Below are 16,740 nucleotides of genomic sequence, written 5' to 3'. Positions count from 1 at the left end.
CTTAGCTTCAGATTCTAACCCTTCAGGTCCTTGAGCTATCAACATTTTCCTGTCTGTCTGTCTATCTATCTATCTATCTAATCTATTCACTTATCAACTTATCTATTTACCTATCCATCTATCTGTCTGTCTATATCTACTGTTATCTATCATGCCTTTATCATAATCCTCATTATTCTGTATCCCTAAATCTATATGCATGAATTTATGGTATTTTTGGTAAATATTTTGCATATCATAGAGAAAATACTTCCATCAGTATCTTCAGCATAGTGTCTTTCCTATACAATAGTACATCTCAAACTAGAAAGTTGTTGCCATTTGTTTAAGATTGTAGTATTGTCAGTGTGCTTAATTTTCTCAATCACACCAATGTGAAAATATGCTGTTGCAGTTCGATGCATCATGTCTTCCTAAAAATCCATGAGAAGAAATCCATTCTGGTAATTTTTGTTGTTGTTGTTTAAATATATTGTTCAGATTGTTTTTCCAAATCTAGAGAGTAGGTGAGAAATATCTAGCTTTGCAAAGTATTAAAACTAGGAAAGGTAAAAACAATTTGGGAAATACTACTACTATTCAACAAACCTACAAATCTACAAACCTACAAATCTAATCATCTGTCTGTCAGTCTGTCTGTCTATTTGTCTATGATCTATCTATCTATTTATGATCTATCTATGTATCTAATCTATAGCTAGATATAACACTGACACCAAAGATTTATCAATGACTAAAAGATCTATTTTTTTCACAGAGATTATCTTGTGTTTTTAATGTTGCAAGGTTAGACTGTTAGTTTTTTATTAACTGTATTTACTGTAAAAAACTGAATAATATTTCTTCTTTAAGTCAAAAGTATCACACATATTAATGCCAACAATCAAGTTGTTGGAAATTTCTTTTTTAAAAGACATTATAGCCCCTCTCCATGGTTTTGCCTTTCTAGCTTCTAGAAGCCACTTGAATTCCTTCAAATCTACCATGCTCAAAGCATTGATATTGAGTATTGTTTATATTTATATCCTATATTTCTAATAGTGATTATCTTGTCTCCACTTTTTTATGTTAAGGACTTATGATTATAATGGCTCAAACCAGATAATCTAGGATAATCCACTTACTTTGTACTTAGCTACCTTAAATTTTGCTTCTATTGGCTGAGTACAAAATTATATATTGACTGAGTACAAAGTTATATATGTATATATATATATATATTATATAATATGTATAATATGATGCATAAGATGATGTATAATATGATGTCCTTTTCTCATATTTATATAAATTACATTATACATTATATATAATTTCTTTTTCTATGTAAGACAAGATTTTCAAAGTTCTAAAAACTTAAGATGAGAATACCTTTGGGAAATAATTATTCTGTCTACCACAATACCATTCTGTGTCTCTCTGAATCCATGAAGATCCTTTTCAATAAAATCTACTAAATACTTGCCTATAGTTCCTTATTAATTTGTATAGAATCACACTACACCAAATCATAGGTTAAAAAGACAGACCACATAATTGAACTAAATTTTATTAATATTTATCAGTTACTCTGTGACTCCTAAAACTTGATTTTATAAGCCATTTTGATTCTTTAGTAAGCTTTTGGAACTTTAGTCTTTCCCTTTAGTCTTTATAGTAATATATCATAGTGTTTCCAATACGGAGTTTTGTTTTGTCATCATACTGGTTCCAATATGGAGTTTTGTTTTGTACTCTTTTTAACATATTAATAGTGGGGAGATGGAGAATTATTTACCACAGTGTCAGTATGATAAAACAGAAAATAATAAAATAAAATTTAATAACACTACATATATATATACGTATTGACATATATACACACACACACACACACACACACACACACACACACACACACACGTATTGATAGTCATGGGTCTTGAACTCTGGGCCTGGGCCCTGTCACTGAGCTCCTCAGCTCAATGAGGGCACTCTACCACTTGAGCCACAACACCACTTCCAGTTTTCTGGTGGTTTATTGGATATAAGTCTCTCAGACTTTCCTGCCAGGGCTGGCTTTGAACCATGATCCTCAATTTCAGCCTCCTGAGTAGCTAGGATTACAGGCAGGAGCCACCAGTGCCCAGCCTCTTTGTATATATTTTAAACACATACTTCATCCTTTTTATTTGTTAAGTGGAAATTTGTTTATTTTATACAATTTAATATGTTTGAGAAATATAGCACTGTTTATTAACGTTCCTTTTGGATAATATCATGTAAGTTTATCATAAAAAGGCAGCAATCATTTATACTTATTTTTTAACAGGAAGCAAACTAATGTTCAGAAAATTGTAATTATCTTGCTCCCAATATATTACTCTTCAACAACAGGGATCTGAACAGACCAACCCTCGCTCCTCACTCCTGATCTGTACACAGTGTGATGCACTACTAACCTGCTTAAAGAAAATGGGACTTTCTGAAGACTGGACAAAATGCTTGCTGATTTTGACAAGATACAAAATAAATCCTAGTATAAATGAAAGTATTATAAGCTTTTGCTATTATTGTTATGTTATGTTAATAATTTTTTTCCCATTCAAGAAACTAAACTCTTGAAATAGAGTATCACATTTGAAATCAGTGTCCAATTTCAGGGAGAAAAAAATAAAACTCCATTGAAGTTATAAAACATTGAAATATGGGTTTTGTCTGACTTCATTCCAAACAATCTTTTGTGAACACTCATTTTATTCATTCATCAAATAAGTATTATAAGGGTAATTAGCTTAACAAGTGTGTGTGATGAGAGGATTAAATGTATAAACTGTTCAAAATGAGCTTTGCTAATGGATTTGTACTCAATAGAAAGTAAATATTGGAGGTACTCATTTTGAGTGACAGGACTTTTCTCTCCATTTTTTTCATGTGCTCTACATGAGGGAAATATCAGAAAATACTTCATTGTAATTTACAAGAGAAACACAAATGCTTCTGGTCTCATGAATTTGGCAAATCAGGAATCATCACTATATTTAAAATTGATTTCAAAGACATGACCTTGAAGAATCTCCTCTAGCACATTTCTGTTCATCTCAAAACCTAGAGAAGAACCTTTATACTAAAGCTGAATATTTAAAAGCTTTTATGAAAGTAAAAGGAAGAGAAGGTAGAATATTATCAGATATTCCATACAGAAAATAAATTGAGCTGGGTTTATTTCTACAGGGCTCTAAAAATCTGAAGTGATCTTTGTTTAGACAGCTGAATTGTTTGAAACAAACAATGGCTTAATATTACTGTAACAAATTGGGTATGATTTTTAAAGGTTCTTTTAAGTAAGATCCAACAAGTTGAGGAAATATGTACACAAAATATACATTTTCTTTTCTTTTTGGTGCTATGAATCATTTATTGATTCAGGGGATGTTTTTTCTTCAAAGAGATATTAGTTTCCCTTGATTTAATATATAATTAAACTTTTGCATAATTACTTTTTTCACTTATATTTTTAAAAAGTAATGGAACATCAAAATAGAAAGCTCATTGCAATGCTAATATTTAATGCTTCAAAAAGTTCCTCTGTGCAAATAACTAAATTAACTGCTTGATTAATTCAATTTCCCACATTCTTTTTCTCTCTCAACCATGCCATTTAGTTTTTTTCATATTCACACAAGAAGTTAGTTCCTCATGATTCATTAGAAAATCAAACATTTTTCTGGTTTATTTCGTTAACTTGCCATACATAAACTTGGAAGTTTTTTTTAAATTTTCTTGGCTTTCAATTATTTCTAGTAAGGAATTTTCTAAAAATTTGGTAATCAGACCTATGCTTTAAGTGTTGATTTTACCATTCAAATGATTCTAACAATTCTCCCATCGGTCACCCATTACTTAAAATATAATTTTTTTGGGGGGGGGGTCCAGTCATGGGGCCTGAACTCTAGGCCTGGGTGCTGTCCCTCAGCTCTTCAGCTCAAGGCTAGCACTCTACCACTTGAGCCACAGCGCTACTACCAGCTTTTTTCTTTTTGCTTATGTGGTGCTGAGGAATCAAACCCAGGGCCTCATGCATGAAAGACAAGCTCACCACTGAGCCACCTTCCCAGCCCTATAAATTATTTCTTTACAGTCCTGTACTAGAAAATGAAGACATCAGTTTATAGAATAAATTAGTTTCAAATGTAAACTGACATGTTAGTGCTCTAAAGTATAGGTGTATTATGAAAAAAATACTGGAGGATTTATTTATTATAACTAGAAAAATGACCAAATATCTGGAAATTGAGTAGTTTTCATATTTTTTCTTTTCTTTTTTTTTTTTTGCCAAGTTTACATTTTTTTTTAAATTGTGAAAATACCATACAGAGGGGTTACAATTACATGGGTAAGGTAATGAGTACATTTCTTATCAAGCATTGTTGCCTCCTCCTTTGTTTCCCCTTCCCATCCCTTCCCAACTTCCCCCCTCTCCCCACCCTGCCCCCCCACCAAAGTTGTAAAGTTTGTTTTTCGACATAACAACTTGTTTTTGTAATTTGTATTTTTTTCTGAATTTAAAATGGTTGTTACAAAGGTGTTACTATTTAACATATCCATTTATGTGTCCAGTGCTTCTTGAACAGATTTATGCCTTCTAGCATTCTCTCCCCCACCCCGCATCCCATTCTACTCAGAAACATTCCCTCAGACATATTTCACACTTTTCTAAGTTTTTTCAACCACATATGTATCTTGAGTATTCTGCCTGAAACTATTCTTTCTCTTCATTATTTGGTTCATATTTATGCTTTTATTGTATTGTGATTAAATGATTAACAAGTCCATCAAATTGCTTAAAATACGAGTTTCTTTCCAATTCCTTTTGTTCCTTCCCAGTCTCCGGAAATAGAGGAAGAAAAGGAGCACGGAATGAAAGCAGACAGGGAGGCAAATGCAGAAAGAAAGAAAAAAGGAGAGGAGGGAAGGGAAATGTGTTCAAAGGCACCAAAAAGCATGGCCAATGGAAGAAAACAAGCTTTATCTCCAAGATTGGCCCATGTGTTTAAGCAAACAACAATCCTAGCTTTATTTTCATTGTCTGAATATTGAGAATAACTATGTGAAGTCCTGGTGATAAGCAAGAAGGTTGCCTCTAAGAGTCTACTAGAGCAAACGTTCATGTTTGGTAGTTACTCCTTGCTGTACATCCACATGTATCCCAGAAGCCAATACTGAAGGATGATCCTTCCAAATTCTTATTGATAAATTGAATAAAGGAATCAAAGTTAAGCTTAGGTAGACTCACAATCTAAATTCCAAAGTAATCCATTCATATTATAGAGATAAATAATGCAGTTCAATAAAGTTACTAGCTAATTCGTAGTATCTACATGGGTGTAATGAGAATGATGAGTTTTAGTTGGTGAGGAAGAAATATAAGACACAAACTAAGGCTGGGGAGTAACATGGGAAACAGTAGGGATTGGAGGAATTGTGTTTAATTTGTGGTACCTGACTCCAACCCTAGTTGGCTGGTATCATGCGAAATGAATTATAGGATACAAATATAACTATATATCCCCGGAAGACTTAGTAGGTATGGGGTGATGAGAATAATGGGTTTTATTTTATCATGTCATCTTAACTAAGATTGCTGATCAAGTATTTGCTTTTTCTTACCTCTTATGAGAAAGGGAGATTTAAGCACTAGAGTAAGCTAATGAGAAATATTAGAAGTCATTAGGGGAGGTTGGTTAATGGAATTTGTGGATGGAGCACAGAAAGAAATAGCATTAAGAGAGTAGATTTTTTTCTCTGTGTTTTAGCCATCTGTGTTTTCTAAGTGGCATCTGTGGAGGTCAGACTCCTAGCAACCTGCAGACCAGAAGCCTGAAGGATTGTCTTTCTAGATGATTACATTTCAAAGAGAGACTTTCAGATCCCAGAGAAGTTATTTCTGGATTGCAAAACTCACAAGAATCTTTAACAAATGATTTATGTATCAATGGATAGAGGGATAATTTACTACTATGAATTTTCTATAGAAATTGTTCCACCCTTCAATAAAAATGATAGGATCTAGAATAAATAATCTTATGCAAATTTAAAGCTCAAGTCATGTGAAGGAAACGTGTGAGACATCTTGATCTGTGTGCCTTCTCCAAAAGTTCAACAAACCAGCTAAAGAAAAATAAAATGGAAAGAAGTTACAACAGAAGAAATATGTCTTAAATACTAATAGTTTAGTTACAATTAAGAATCACAAAGTGAGTTGTTTTAAATAAATTATACATGCAATAAATATTGAAGGTTGCATTGAATGAATTTTATAATGCTTATCAATAATGAGCATCTTTCTGAACCAGAAAAAAAAAACTTAAAAAAGTACTTTACATCACTCCTGAAACACAAGAAAGTAGATCAAGAAATTTGTGATTTGAGCCTGGATAATTTAAAACATCCATCACTTTTAAACGCTAATCCTAAGAGAATCAAGTAGTTGAGTGAATAGTGCATAGAGTTTAATGATGGAGCATAGTAACTCACCTAGAGAAGAAATTCAATTCAGGAACTGACATTGAACACATCAATCACCTTTATTTACTAATCCTAAGAGAACAAACTACTTGTATGTTGGTTGATAGGGGCACAAAGTAGGATACCTCTAAAACTAGAATAGAAATTAAATTCTTGCTTAGCATGATAGACTGTAGCTTCCAGATTTTGAGATATGGTATTATTAAGCATCTATATATGCCAAATGAAGGGGTAGCTTTTCATGCATATTTTATTAAAATTAGCTCTGAATTTTCTTTTACTTGCTGTTATGTATGTATGGTGTACAGAATTAGCAAAGGACACGTACAGATAAATTTGAGACCTACAATGTAAGTATAAACAGATGTGATTACAGCACCATTATTCATAGTGTTTAGCAATCTACTTAGAATTATGCAATATGTGAGAAGTACTCATGGATTTAAAAACTGAAGAAATGGTCATTTAGAATAGGTAATACATACTTATATAACTAATATCTTTTCATTTTCTCTTCCTTCTTTCTTTCTTCTATTTCATCTATTGTCTTTTCTTCTCTTTTCTTCTCTTTACTTTCTGGTTGCTTTTGGAATCAAACCCAATGCCTTATGCTATACTAGTTCTGCTCTATCACTGATTTAGACCCTTGACTCTCAAGTAAACTGTCAATTTATTTCAGGTTGCTTATATACCAGATGCATCCAGCTCAGAGTTTATTTATTTCATCTTTCTCTAGCCCTTATGACTTAGTGATATTTTCTAGTTATAAATAAATTGAAAGCCAACAAAATAATAAAGAATTGTTCCTTTATGGGTTAAAAATGTATCAATTCAGGAAGCTGCTCTGCTATCTGAGGTTGAACCGGATGAGGTTCAGTAATAACTCTATTATTCAGAGATTATATTTCTCCCCATACAATACATTGAAATAAAAAATAACATATAATACATATTTATGTAAATATATAAATAATATATAATAAATATTTCAAAGTAGAACAAATTGGTAAAAGGAGAACTGAAAGCGAAAAGAAGAGGAAGAGGAATAGCAATGATACATTACTACTAGTAGTTTTGTTTTCTGCTATTTTGTATTGTTTTATGCCTTAACTTCTGCATTTGCATGCATCCAGTGGAACAGTGGCTTTTCCTTATCCCACGGATATCTTTTCGGGGGGAGAAGGGGGACTTGTCCTCTGGACCTAGGCACTGTCCCTCAGCTCTTCAGCTCAAGGCTAGCACTCTACCACTTGAGCCACAGCACCACTTCAGGCTTTTTTCTTTTTGTTTATGTGGTGCTGAGGAATCAAAAAAAATCATTTGCTGCCTATCAATATTTAAAAATGTCAATGATAAGTGCTTCCCTGTAACATGATTAGGATAAATAATGAGGAGTTTGTTACTTGAACAGGCATGGATGGCAATTTAATATTTTCTTCTTTAGATCTCAGAACAATTGGTAAAACAAACACAGAAAATGCAGTTCTTATGACTTCATATCTCTTTGTGTCTTTACTTAAGGCAAAATATAGACTATGTTTCTACTGTATATTTCAGTGAACAAAACATAGCAGTGGATGATCATTTTGTTTCATATCCCTAATTGTATGCTTTATACATTATAAATTATAAAAATATGAGTCATTTGGATGTAAATCACTCCTGCTATTTCATTGTGATTACAAAGAATAGAGTTGTACCTACTGAAATGGTAATTTTAAATTTAATGTGCTTTAGGAATTTGTCATTATGAAAATTATATGGCAGTTTTGAAACAGAGAAAATATTGCTTCAAGTGATATTTGAATGAAACATTGTCATGATCTTTATTAATAAACATCAGCACCAAATTACAGCTATCTAATTTTACACTGAGAAGTTTGATGCAACATTTATGATGCATTTTAATAATACTGTAGTATATTTGATCCAGAGTTGTGCTGCATCAATTTCTGTTGTTCTAGTATTTACTTAGTATACCCAAGAAAAACCCATTTGTATATGAGTGAACATATTTATAACTTCCATAATAATTTTTAAATTATGTGTCCTATTTTTTCTGCATTATAGACATTTCTTGCAATGTGTTATTTATAGGGATATGTGTTTGTCTTTCAGGTACTACACCATTATTTCAAGTTTTTTTAAATTTCATTGAAATGTAGGGAAGTGAGTTATCTGAATGCAGGAAATATTATATATAAACTAGCAACAAACTGGATGATAATGTAAGCCTTAATATCCAGCACCAAGAAATATGCAACTCTCCTGTGGCCCTTTACTATTCCAATTATTTTATATGCTTTAATGAGTGTATTAGACCAAATGTTGGAGACTTGCAAAGACTGAAAAACATAGTAAAGATCATTTTAATCTTTAATAAGAACTAAGATATGGATATTCTAGTATTATTTTGCTTTAAGTCTGTGACAATTATTGCCAGAGAATTTTAATAATTTTGATTGCTCAACATGATCTTAATTATTATTAATAACAATATCATTACTGTTTTCTAGATGCCTGTTTTGTATTTACTACATCTATATTTGGCCTAAATAATGGGCTATTTGAGCAGTATTTGTATTTCTGGTGTTGGTTTTCCTGGTTAGATATCACTTAACCGGTACTGTAATTTCAAAGTTTTTAAAGCTCACAGGAAAAATAAAAAACGTTCTTTGCAATAATGTGCTGGCACTTTTTAACAAATAGAGCTATATTGTAAAAATTTGAGAAGGTCTGAAAAAATATTTAATACAACATCTTAATGAACTTAAGCAACTTAAAGCAGTGTGATCTAAGTCATATAATCCTATCTCCAAATGTCTTTCAATGTCATTCTTAAAAGCATACATACTTAAAGAAGTTAAAACAGGTCTGAGACAGCTCAGTGGTAGAGCACTTGCCTTGCATGCATGAGACCCTGGGTTGGATTCCTCAGCACCACATAAGCAGAAAAAAAAAAGCCGAAATGGTGCTGTGGCTCAAGTAGTAGAGTGCTAGCCTTAAGCTGAAGAGCTGAGAGACAGAACCTGCCTAGAGTTCAGGCCCTACAACTGGACCCTCCCCCCCCCACCACCACCACCAAAAGAAAAGAAGTTAAAACATTTATCCAGGAACTGGTGGCTCATGCCTATAATCCTATAATCCTAGATATTCAGGAGGCTGAGATTTGAGGCTGAGATTGTGATTCAAAGCCAGCACTGGTAAGAGAGTGCATGGACACTTACCTCCAATTAACCAGCAAAAAATGGGAAGTGGAGTTATGATTCAAGTAGAAGAGCACTAGTATGTAGGAAACAAGTTCAGTGATAGAGCCCTTGTTCTGAATTTAAGCTCTAAGATGTGCCCACATGCACATGCACACACACACACACATGCATACTTCAAAACAAACAAAAAACATTTAAGAAACTACAGCCAATAAGGTAGAAATATAGTTATTATCTAGTGGTATAGTGATGGCTCACATCATCAATAAAGGCATTTATCCTGTGCATTTGATTCACTTTGTTGACTTTTAATTTGTTTCAATAGAATTGTTAAGTATAACATTCCAAAATCATTTACCTATCCACGTCTACAAAGTCATAACTCATAGTTTACATGAACGCCTGCTCTTTCTTCTACACAGGCGTAAGTCATCATCATATTTCATCCTTTCTGTAACAGCAAAACGTACTCTGTGCTTTGACCTATCCATTACAACTTCCTCTTCTGAACCTCATTTGACTTGGTGGCAATGAACTGCAAACATAGGCTCCATGTCACTCAAAAATTCAAGAAACAATTGAGAGGAATTCATGATAGACAACCAAAAAAGTAAGGAAAGGGATGTGCTGAAGGAGGTGAGAATGTTGGGGGGAGACACTGTTTGAGATGCATTGTGTTCATAAATTCATAAGTTGCTCTGGTAACTGGCACCTTCTATGTACAACTATTTAAAGGTAATGAAAAGGTAAAAAAATATAAAGAAAATGTAATATTCACATAGAGAAAGGGAAAAATAATCAGGAGAAACAATTGATACTGAATGTTGTGTAGACAAGGTGGAAGTCCTTTTCCCTAAGAAATGGTGCTCTTACACCAGCTCTGAAGAGCTGCAGGGACTAAGTAAATCTCAGGGTAGAATGCAATTAGAAATGGCTTTATCAATTTCTTTTCTAACTTTTTAGCATCTATCATTTTTTTTGCCAGTCCTGGGTCTTGAACTCAGGGCCTGGGCAGTGTCACTGAGCTTCTTTTGCTCAAGGCTAGAGCTCCACCACTGGAGCCACAGCACTACTTCTGGCTTTTTCTGTTTATGTGGTACTGAGGAATCGAACCCAGAGTTTCATGAGTGCTAAGCAAACACTTTACCACTAGGCCACATTCTCAGCCCTTTTTATTATTATTTTTATTACTTCCTTCTTGGTGCCTGGAAACAACAAAATAGTCCATTCCAACATAAGAATATTAGACAGAATATCTCAGGGCTTGATCTATGATTTATTGAGGGCCTTAGTCTTCTACATTTGTAGCTGCATTTTGACAGAAATTTTCACAGGTTCTGCTTATAATCCTACATACACACACACAACACACACATGCATGCATGCACAAACATACATGGATACACACACACACACACACACACACACACACACACACACACACACACACACACCGACTTTCAAAGCTACAACAATGTCCCAAACTCTATTCCAGATCAGTATGACTTAGTGTCAGCTCCCATGGTTTAATGAAGTAACTCTCTAACTTTATCTTATCAACTTACTAAAGAGAATAAAAATCTATAAAGCATAGAAGAAGGAAATAATTTTCCAAGTCACTCCATCACTAGTGAAAAGGGGGCCAGAATTCAAAGTTCCTCTCAGTCATTCCAACAGAACAATCAAGACTGAAGAAAGTGCAAGCAATACACTTGCATTAGGAACTCTATCACATCCAGCTTTGATTTTCTTTCTTGATTTCCTTTCTTCTCATGTCTTTACATTTTAGTTTCCTTAAGGTTTCTTGAACCTTTTATTTAATCAGAGTACATTTATTACTTTTGAAACAGTGAATTGGTCTCTACAAGTATGATATTATTTTATTTCTTATTTATATATTTCATTGTACTTAGGATCTCACACTTAATAATTGCTTTAATCCTTGACCCATGACCCCAATTACTTTGTTTGTAGTTTCTTTCTTTTCTTTTTCAGATATACTCTCCCCTAGTTTTGCCTGGATTATCCTCAGACCGTTATTTTTCTGTTTCATTTTCTTGAGCTGCTGGGATTACATGGGAAGGCACAATGGCCAGCTAGGTTAGAAATAGGGTCTGACTTTTTGCTCAGGCCTGTCTTATATCATAATCATCCTGTCTACCTTATGAATAGGTGTGATTAAGCTATTGATACTATTTCTTTTCCTCAGTTTTATATATTTAACATGTAACCCAAGTAGCATTTGGTGATTGAAACTAATCTCTTGATGATTCTTTTTTTTTGTATTTTTCTTATTGTGAAAATACTGTACAGAAGGGTTACAATTACATGGGCAAGATAATGAGTACATTTCTTATCAAGCATTGTAGCCTCCTCCTTTGTTTCCCCTTCCCATCCCATTCTCCTCCCGTCCCCCCCCACACAACCCTCCTCCCTCCCACACACCAAACTTGTAAAGTTTGTTTTTGACATACGACTTATATGTCTCATAGTTGCAATGGGTCCACCTGTATGCAATGGGTCCACCTGTATCCCTATTCAAACGATTTGTTTTATCCCTTCCCCTCCACAAATTATAACAACATCAAATACAGTGAAAGCAGGGTCGATGATTCTTAATTAGATGGATCTATAATACACAACCAAACCACACAAGCAGGGATTCTCTCGCTTAAGCCTAATTTTTTGCAATGAAAAATGTTGAAACATCTACCAATTTCCTGCGAGTATCACTGACATTTTTTCACTTTTATTTCAATTGTTCTTGGTTAGTATTTAAATGCAGCTTCTTATGGGAAAACTTGCATTTTGGAGCCTCCACTAAAATGAGTATTATTACCTGCAGGATTTTTCATTTATAGGAAATTTTGTACAATTGTCTTGTAGTTTTCTGGTTTTTTTTCTTTCTTCTTTTCATTTCTGTGTGTGTGTGTGTGTGTGTTCTGGGCCTGGGCGCCATCCTTGCACTCTTCATCTCAAGGCGAGTGCTCGACCACTTTATCCACAGCACCACTTCCAGTTTTCTGGTGGTTAATTGGAGATAAGTCTCACAGACTTTCCTACCTGGGCTGGCTTTGAACCGCCATCCTCAGATCTCATCCTTCTGAGTAGCTAGGATTACAGGCATGAGCCACTGGCGCCAGGTTTGGGCTTTGTATTTTTGCTTAGCATTTTTTTTAAAAATCAAAACTTTCATAATTTTACCACTTGAGCAATATCTTATCTCAATCTTTTTCTGGTTGATTATATGTGTAGTCTAATTTGTGTGCCCTAAATGGCTTCAAACCTCAATCCTCAGATCTCAGCTTGCTGAGTATATGGATTTCAAGACTCAACCCCTGGCACCCAACTTCTGTTTGTCTATTTAAAAACTTCAAAACAAAATCATTCGTACTGTTTTTAGTTACGGCACTTAGAAGAAAGTCTCAGTACCAAAATTCTAAGTGGTCCCAATTGTTTGGCCAGAGCCTTTTGTTTTATCAAATTAGACTTCTTTGACAAAGTATGGTGGTATAAAGCCTACAATTCCAGGTTATCTGGAAGTGTATACCGGAGTACTATAGATTGAGACTGGCACAGGCAATGTTCATGTGAAATTATGTTTGAAAAATAAACTAAAATAGGACTGTGGTGTAGCTCAAATGTTAGAGTACTTCACCTAGCAAACATGAGTTCTATGTCCAGTACCACAAGAAAAAAAAATCTCTCATTTGCTTTTGTACATAAAGAACCACTAAACATCTGATGAATTTTAAAGACTATTGATTCTTCAGCTGTTAGATTTATATGCATTACAATTATGGACACACTTTTGTGCATATATTTACAACTACAACTTCCAAAATTTGTAATATGTATATATCAGTAATAGTTTAGTCACTTTTCAATTTGACAGTCTATCTTGGACTATTGTCTGCATTGCCTTTCCATGCTGGTTATTAAATCAGTTTACCCACTGAACAACCAGGATTCATGGTAGACCAGCTATTCAACTAAAAAAGTAATCAAGTTAAATTAGATAATCTAACTTTAAAAGCAACTGAGTTCAAAGTGTTTTAGTTAATTGCAATAACTTGACTTGGCTTGTCCCGCATGCTGATATTTTTGAAGCATTCCACCAGAGTGAGAGATTGTATTGCAATGACTGGGAAAGATCACAACGAGGCAAAGGATAGCTCCAAAGTCATCCTTCATACTAGTGTGCCAACTGAAACACAGACACACGGTAAGAACTAACAACTTATCACAAGGTAGAATTTCATAATTAGTCAGAATCACACTGTAGACTATAGGTAAACTATAATGGATGTAATAGGCAATATACTAAATAATACATGGTAAAAGTGTTAACAAAACCTATTACGTAGGTCTTGATTTCTTTTATATTTTATATTTTTAATTATCTATTGTATTATTTTTAAGTAGTTGTACAGAGGAGCTTCCATTCAACAAAGCAATTTTTAAATGCAATGTAGCTTGACTGATGTACCCCTCCCTTTCACCATTCTCCCCTATCCGTTCCAATCTTACTGCTACCCTCAATATTTTAGGATATGCATTTAATTTTTTTAACTGTTTTTTATTTATTCTAAGCATGGCCAAAATCTAAAGCTACATAAATCTAAAGCTACATAATCAAAACCCTTGTTACTCCCCATGATATAATTCTATGGAAATATCTGACTATTCTTGCAACTAATTTCAGAAACATACAAAAAATACCTGTTTTTATATAAGATACTATGCACATTGTACTGCATAGAGAATAGAGATTGCCTACAATTTTGGTTCTGGTTGTAAATTTCCTACAAGTAAAAGCCACCCGAATCACACTGCAAAGTGAACCAACTTGGCTATTTCATTCCTCACATGGGTATATAAAATATGGGTACCCATTTGTAAGCTTATTATTAACAGAGCACTTTGTCCACAACAAAATCTCATTGAAGTATTGTACTTCCACAAATTGACTTTAGGGAGACCTCAAGGAAGTGATGCTTTGCTCTGGGCTGGGTCAATTCATGTTCTCTCTGAAAAGTGAAAAGAATGGAATAAAGTGAAATTTGTGACCAGTAATGATGCATGGAGAGGGACGACAGGCAGCACCCTTGTTTTCTGTCGGTGTCACACAGGTTGAGGAAGTGATGTTGTTTTTGTGTGGTTTAATTTAGCTTTGGTGTTTGAGTGGTTTTCATCAACATATCAGAGTGACCCTGTCAGACAGAGTAATCTGTGAGATTGTGTTCAAATGTTCAAAATGAAAAACATGACAGCTGACTTGTTTAAATGTCAGACCAGCTTCTGGATGTCAAATGTTGGTGTTCTTAATCAAAATTCATTGCTTAGATAGACTCAGATAATTTAAGTACTTCAAAAAATTTAGCAAGGAGATCAGCTATTTTTTTTGGTGGGGGGTGTGCAAGATTTTAGTGTAGTCAAAATAGTGAGCTGTACGTAGGGGCCCATGGCTGTAATCTTAGCTACTTTGGAAGCCGAGGAAGGAAAATTAGAAGTTTAAAACCACCTTGTGCAAAAAAGTGGGATATTATCCCTAAAACCAAGTATATAACAAAAGATGTAGGATGTGGCTTGAGTAGTAAAACACCAACATTGCATGTGTGAAGCCCTGAATTCAACTCTGTTTTTTTAATTATTAAAAAAAAGGAGCAATCTGATACAGAACAGAAGACAACATGTTGGGCTTTAAATTAGCTACCTTCATCATTAGAAGCAGAGGAATCATAGCCCTGGCTTCACAGTGCCAGGCACCTAAGAATGCTCATTAACTGCTAGTGCAGCAGATGCTCTTAGATACAGTGTGGACAGATTCAATCATCAGTTTTGCTCTAAGTTTGCTTGAATCACAGTGTTCTAGCCACAGCCTGGATTTGGGAGTAATGTTTTTGTTTGTTTTATTAACATGAAACAATTGCACACGTTTAAGGAAGGTAGTATGACATTTTAACACACGTATATTTCATGACAGCATCAAAACAGGATGATTAGTGTATCTTTTTGATGCATTGTTTTATGTTCTATGTTCAAGCGCCTCATTTGTTAACATGCTTATACATAATAACATACATAACAGATTATTGTGAATGAGAGCCTCAATATTGTGATGTGAAATAATGTGATTTATTTCTTCTAATTGTGTTTTGGTACATATTTCCAACCTCCTTTTAATTGCTCCTTTTGCCTGACTGCCAGCTTCTAGTAATCACTATTTTATATTCAGATTGGTAGTTTTAGCTCCTATATATATATATAAAAGAGGAAATGTGATATTTGTCTTTGATTTACTTCACTTAGCACAATACCCTCTAGTTCCACCGATTTTTGTACAAATGACAAGATTCCATTCTACATTTATTTTGTACTAGCCTGTACTGTGCAAAGGAAGGTGATTTATTATGATACTCCACACATGCGCCCAATGCACTTAATTCTTTAAGATATCCCCCACATGGATCCAGCCATTGCCAAGGATTGGGGGAGTGTGCGTCCAAAGGTTTTGTGTTAAACTTTTGTTTCCTAATGGTGGTGATATCATGAAGAGGTGAAACCTCTCACTGTTGGGGTATAGTGGGAATTCCTCAGAGTATCCGGGACATGAAATGTAAATGGGATGGGGGTGGGGCCTATCTTTTCTGTTACTTCTGAGCACGTTCTTCCATCAAATCATGGATTGAAAACTTCATTGTGGTAGGCTACTAAATCCTTACTCATTGTTAAGCTTATCATCTTTAGTACCAGGAAAGAGGCAACCCGCTGACTAATACACCTTCATTTTTAGATGAGCACCCAGGTTCTTTCCAAACATTGGCTATTTTGCAAATAGCCAATAATAAACACAGGAAGTTCAGGTAGTTCTTAGGTTTTGTTTCCTTTGGACTATGTCCCCAACTGGAGATACTTGTTTGATGTATTTTTTTGTTTGTGTGTTCATTTTGTTTTAGTGTTTGTACTTTAGACCTCATGTTTGCTCAGCAAAAGCTGTGGCCCCAGCCCTGAATTATATTTT

Source organism: Dipodomys spectabilis, unplaced genomic scaffold (assembly GCF_019054845.1).
Source record: "Dipodomys spectabilis isolate Male_0828 unplaced genomic scaffold, ASM1905484v1 ptg000145l, whole genome shotgun sequence".
In the NCBI taxonomy this organism is placed as follows: domain Eukaryota; kingdom Metazoa; phylum Chordata; class Mammalia; order Rodentia; family Heteromyidae; genus Dipodomys; species Dipodomys spectabilis.
Note: the sequence above shows the minus strand (reverse complement) of the source record.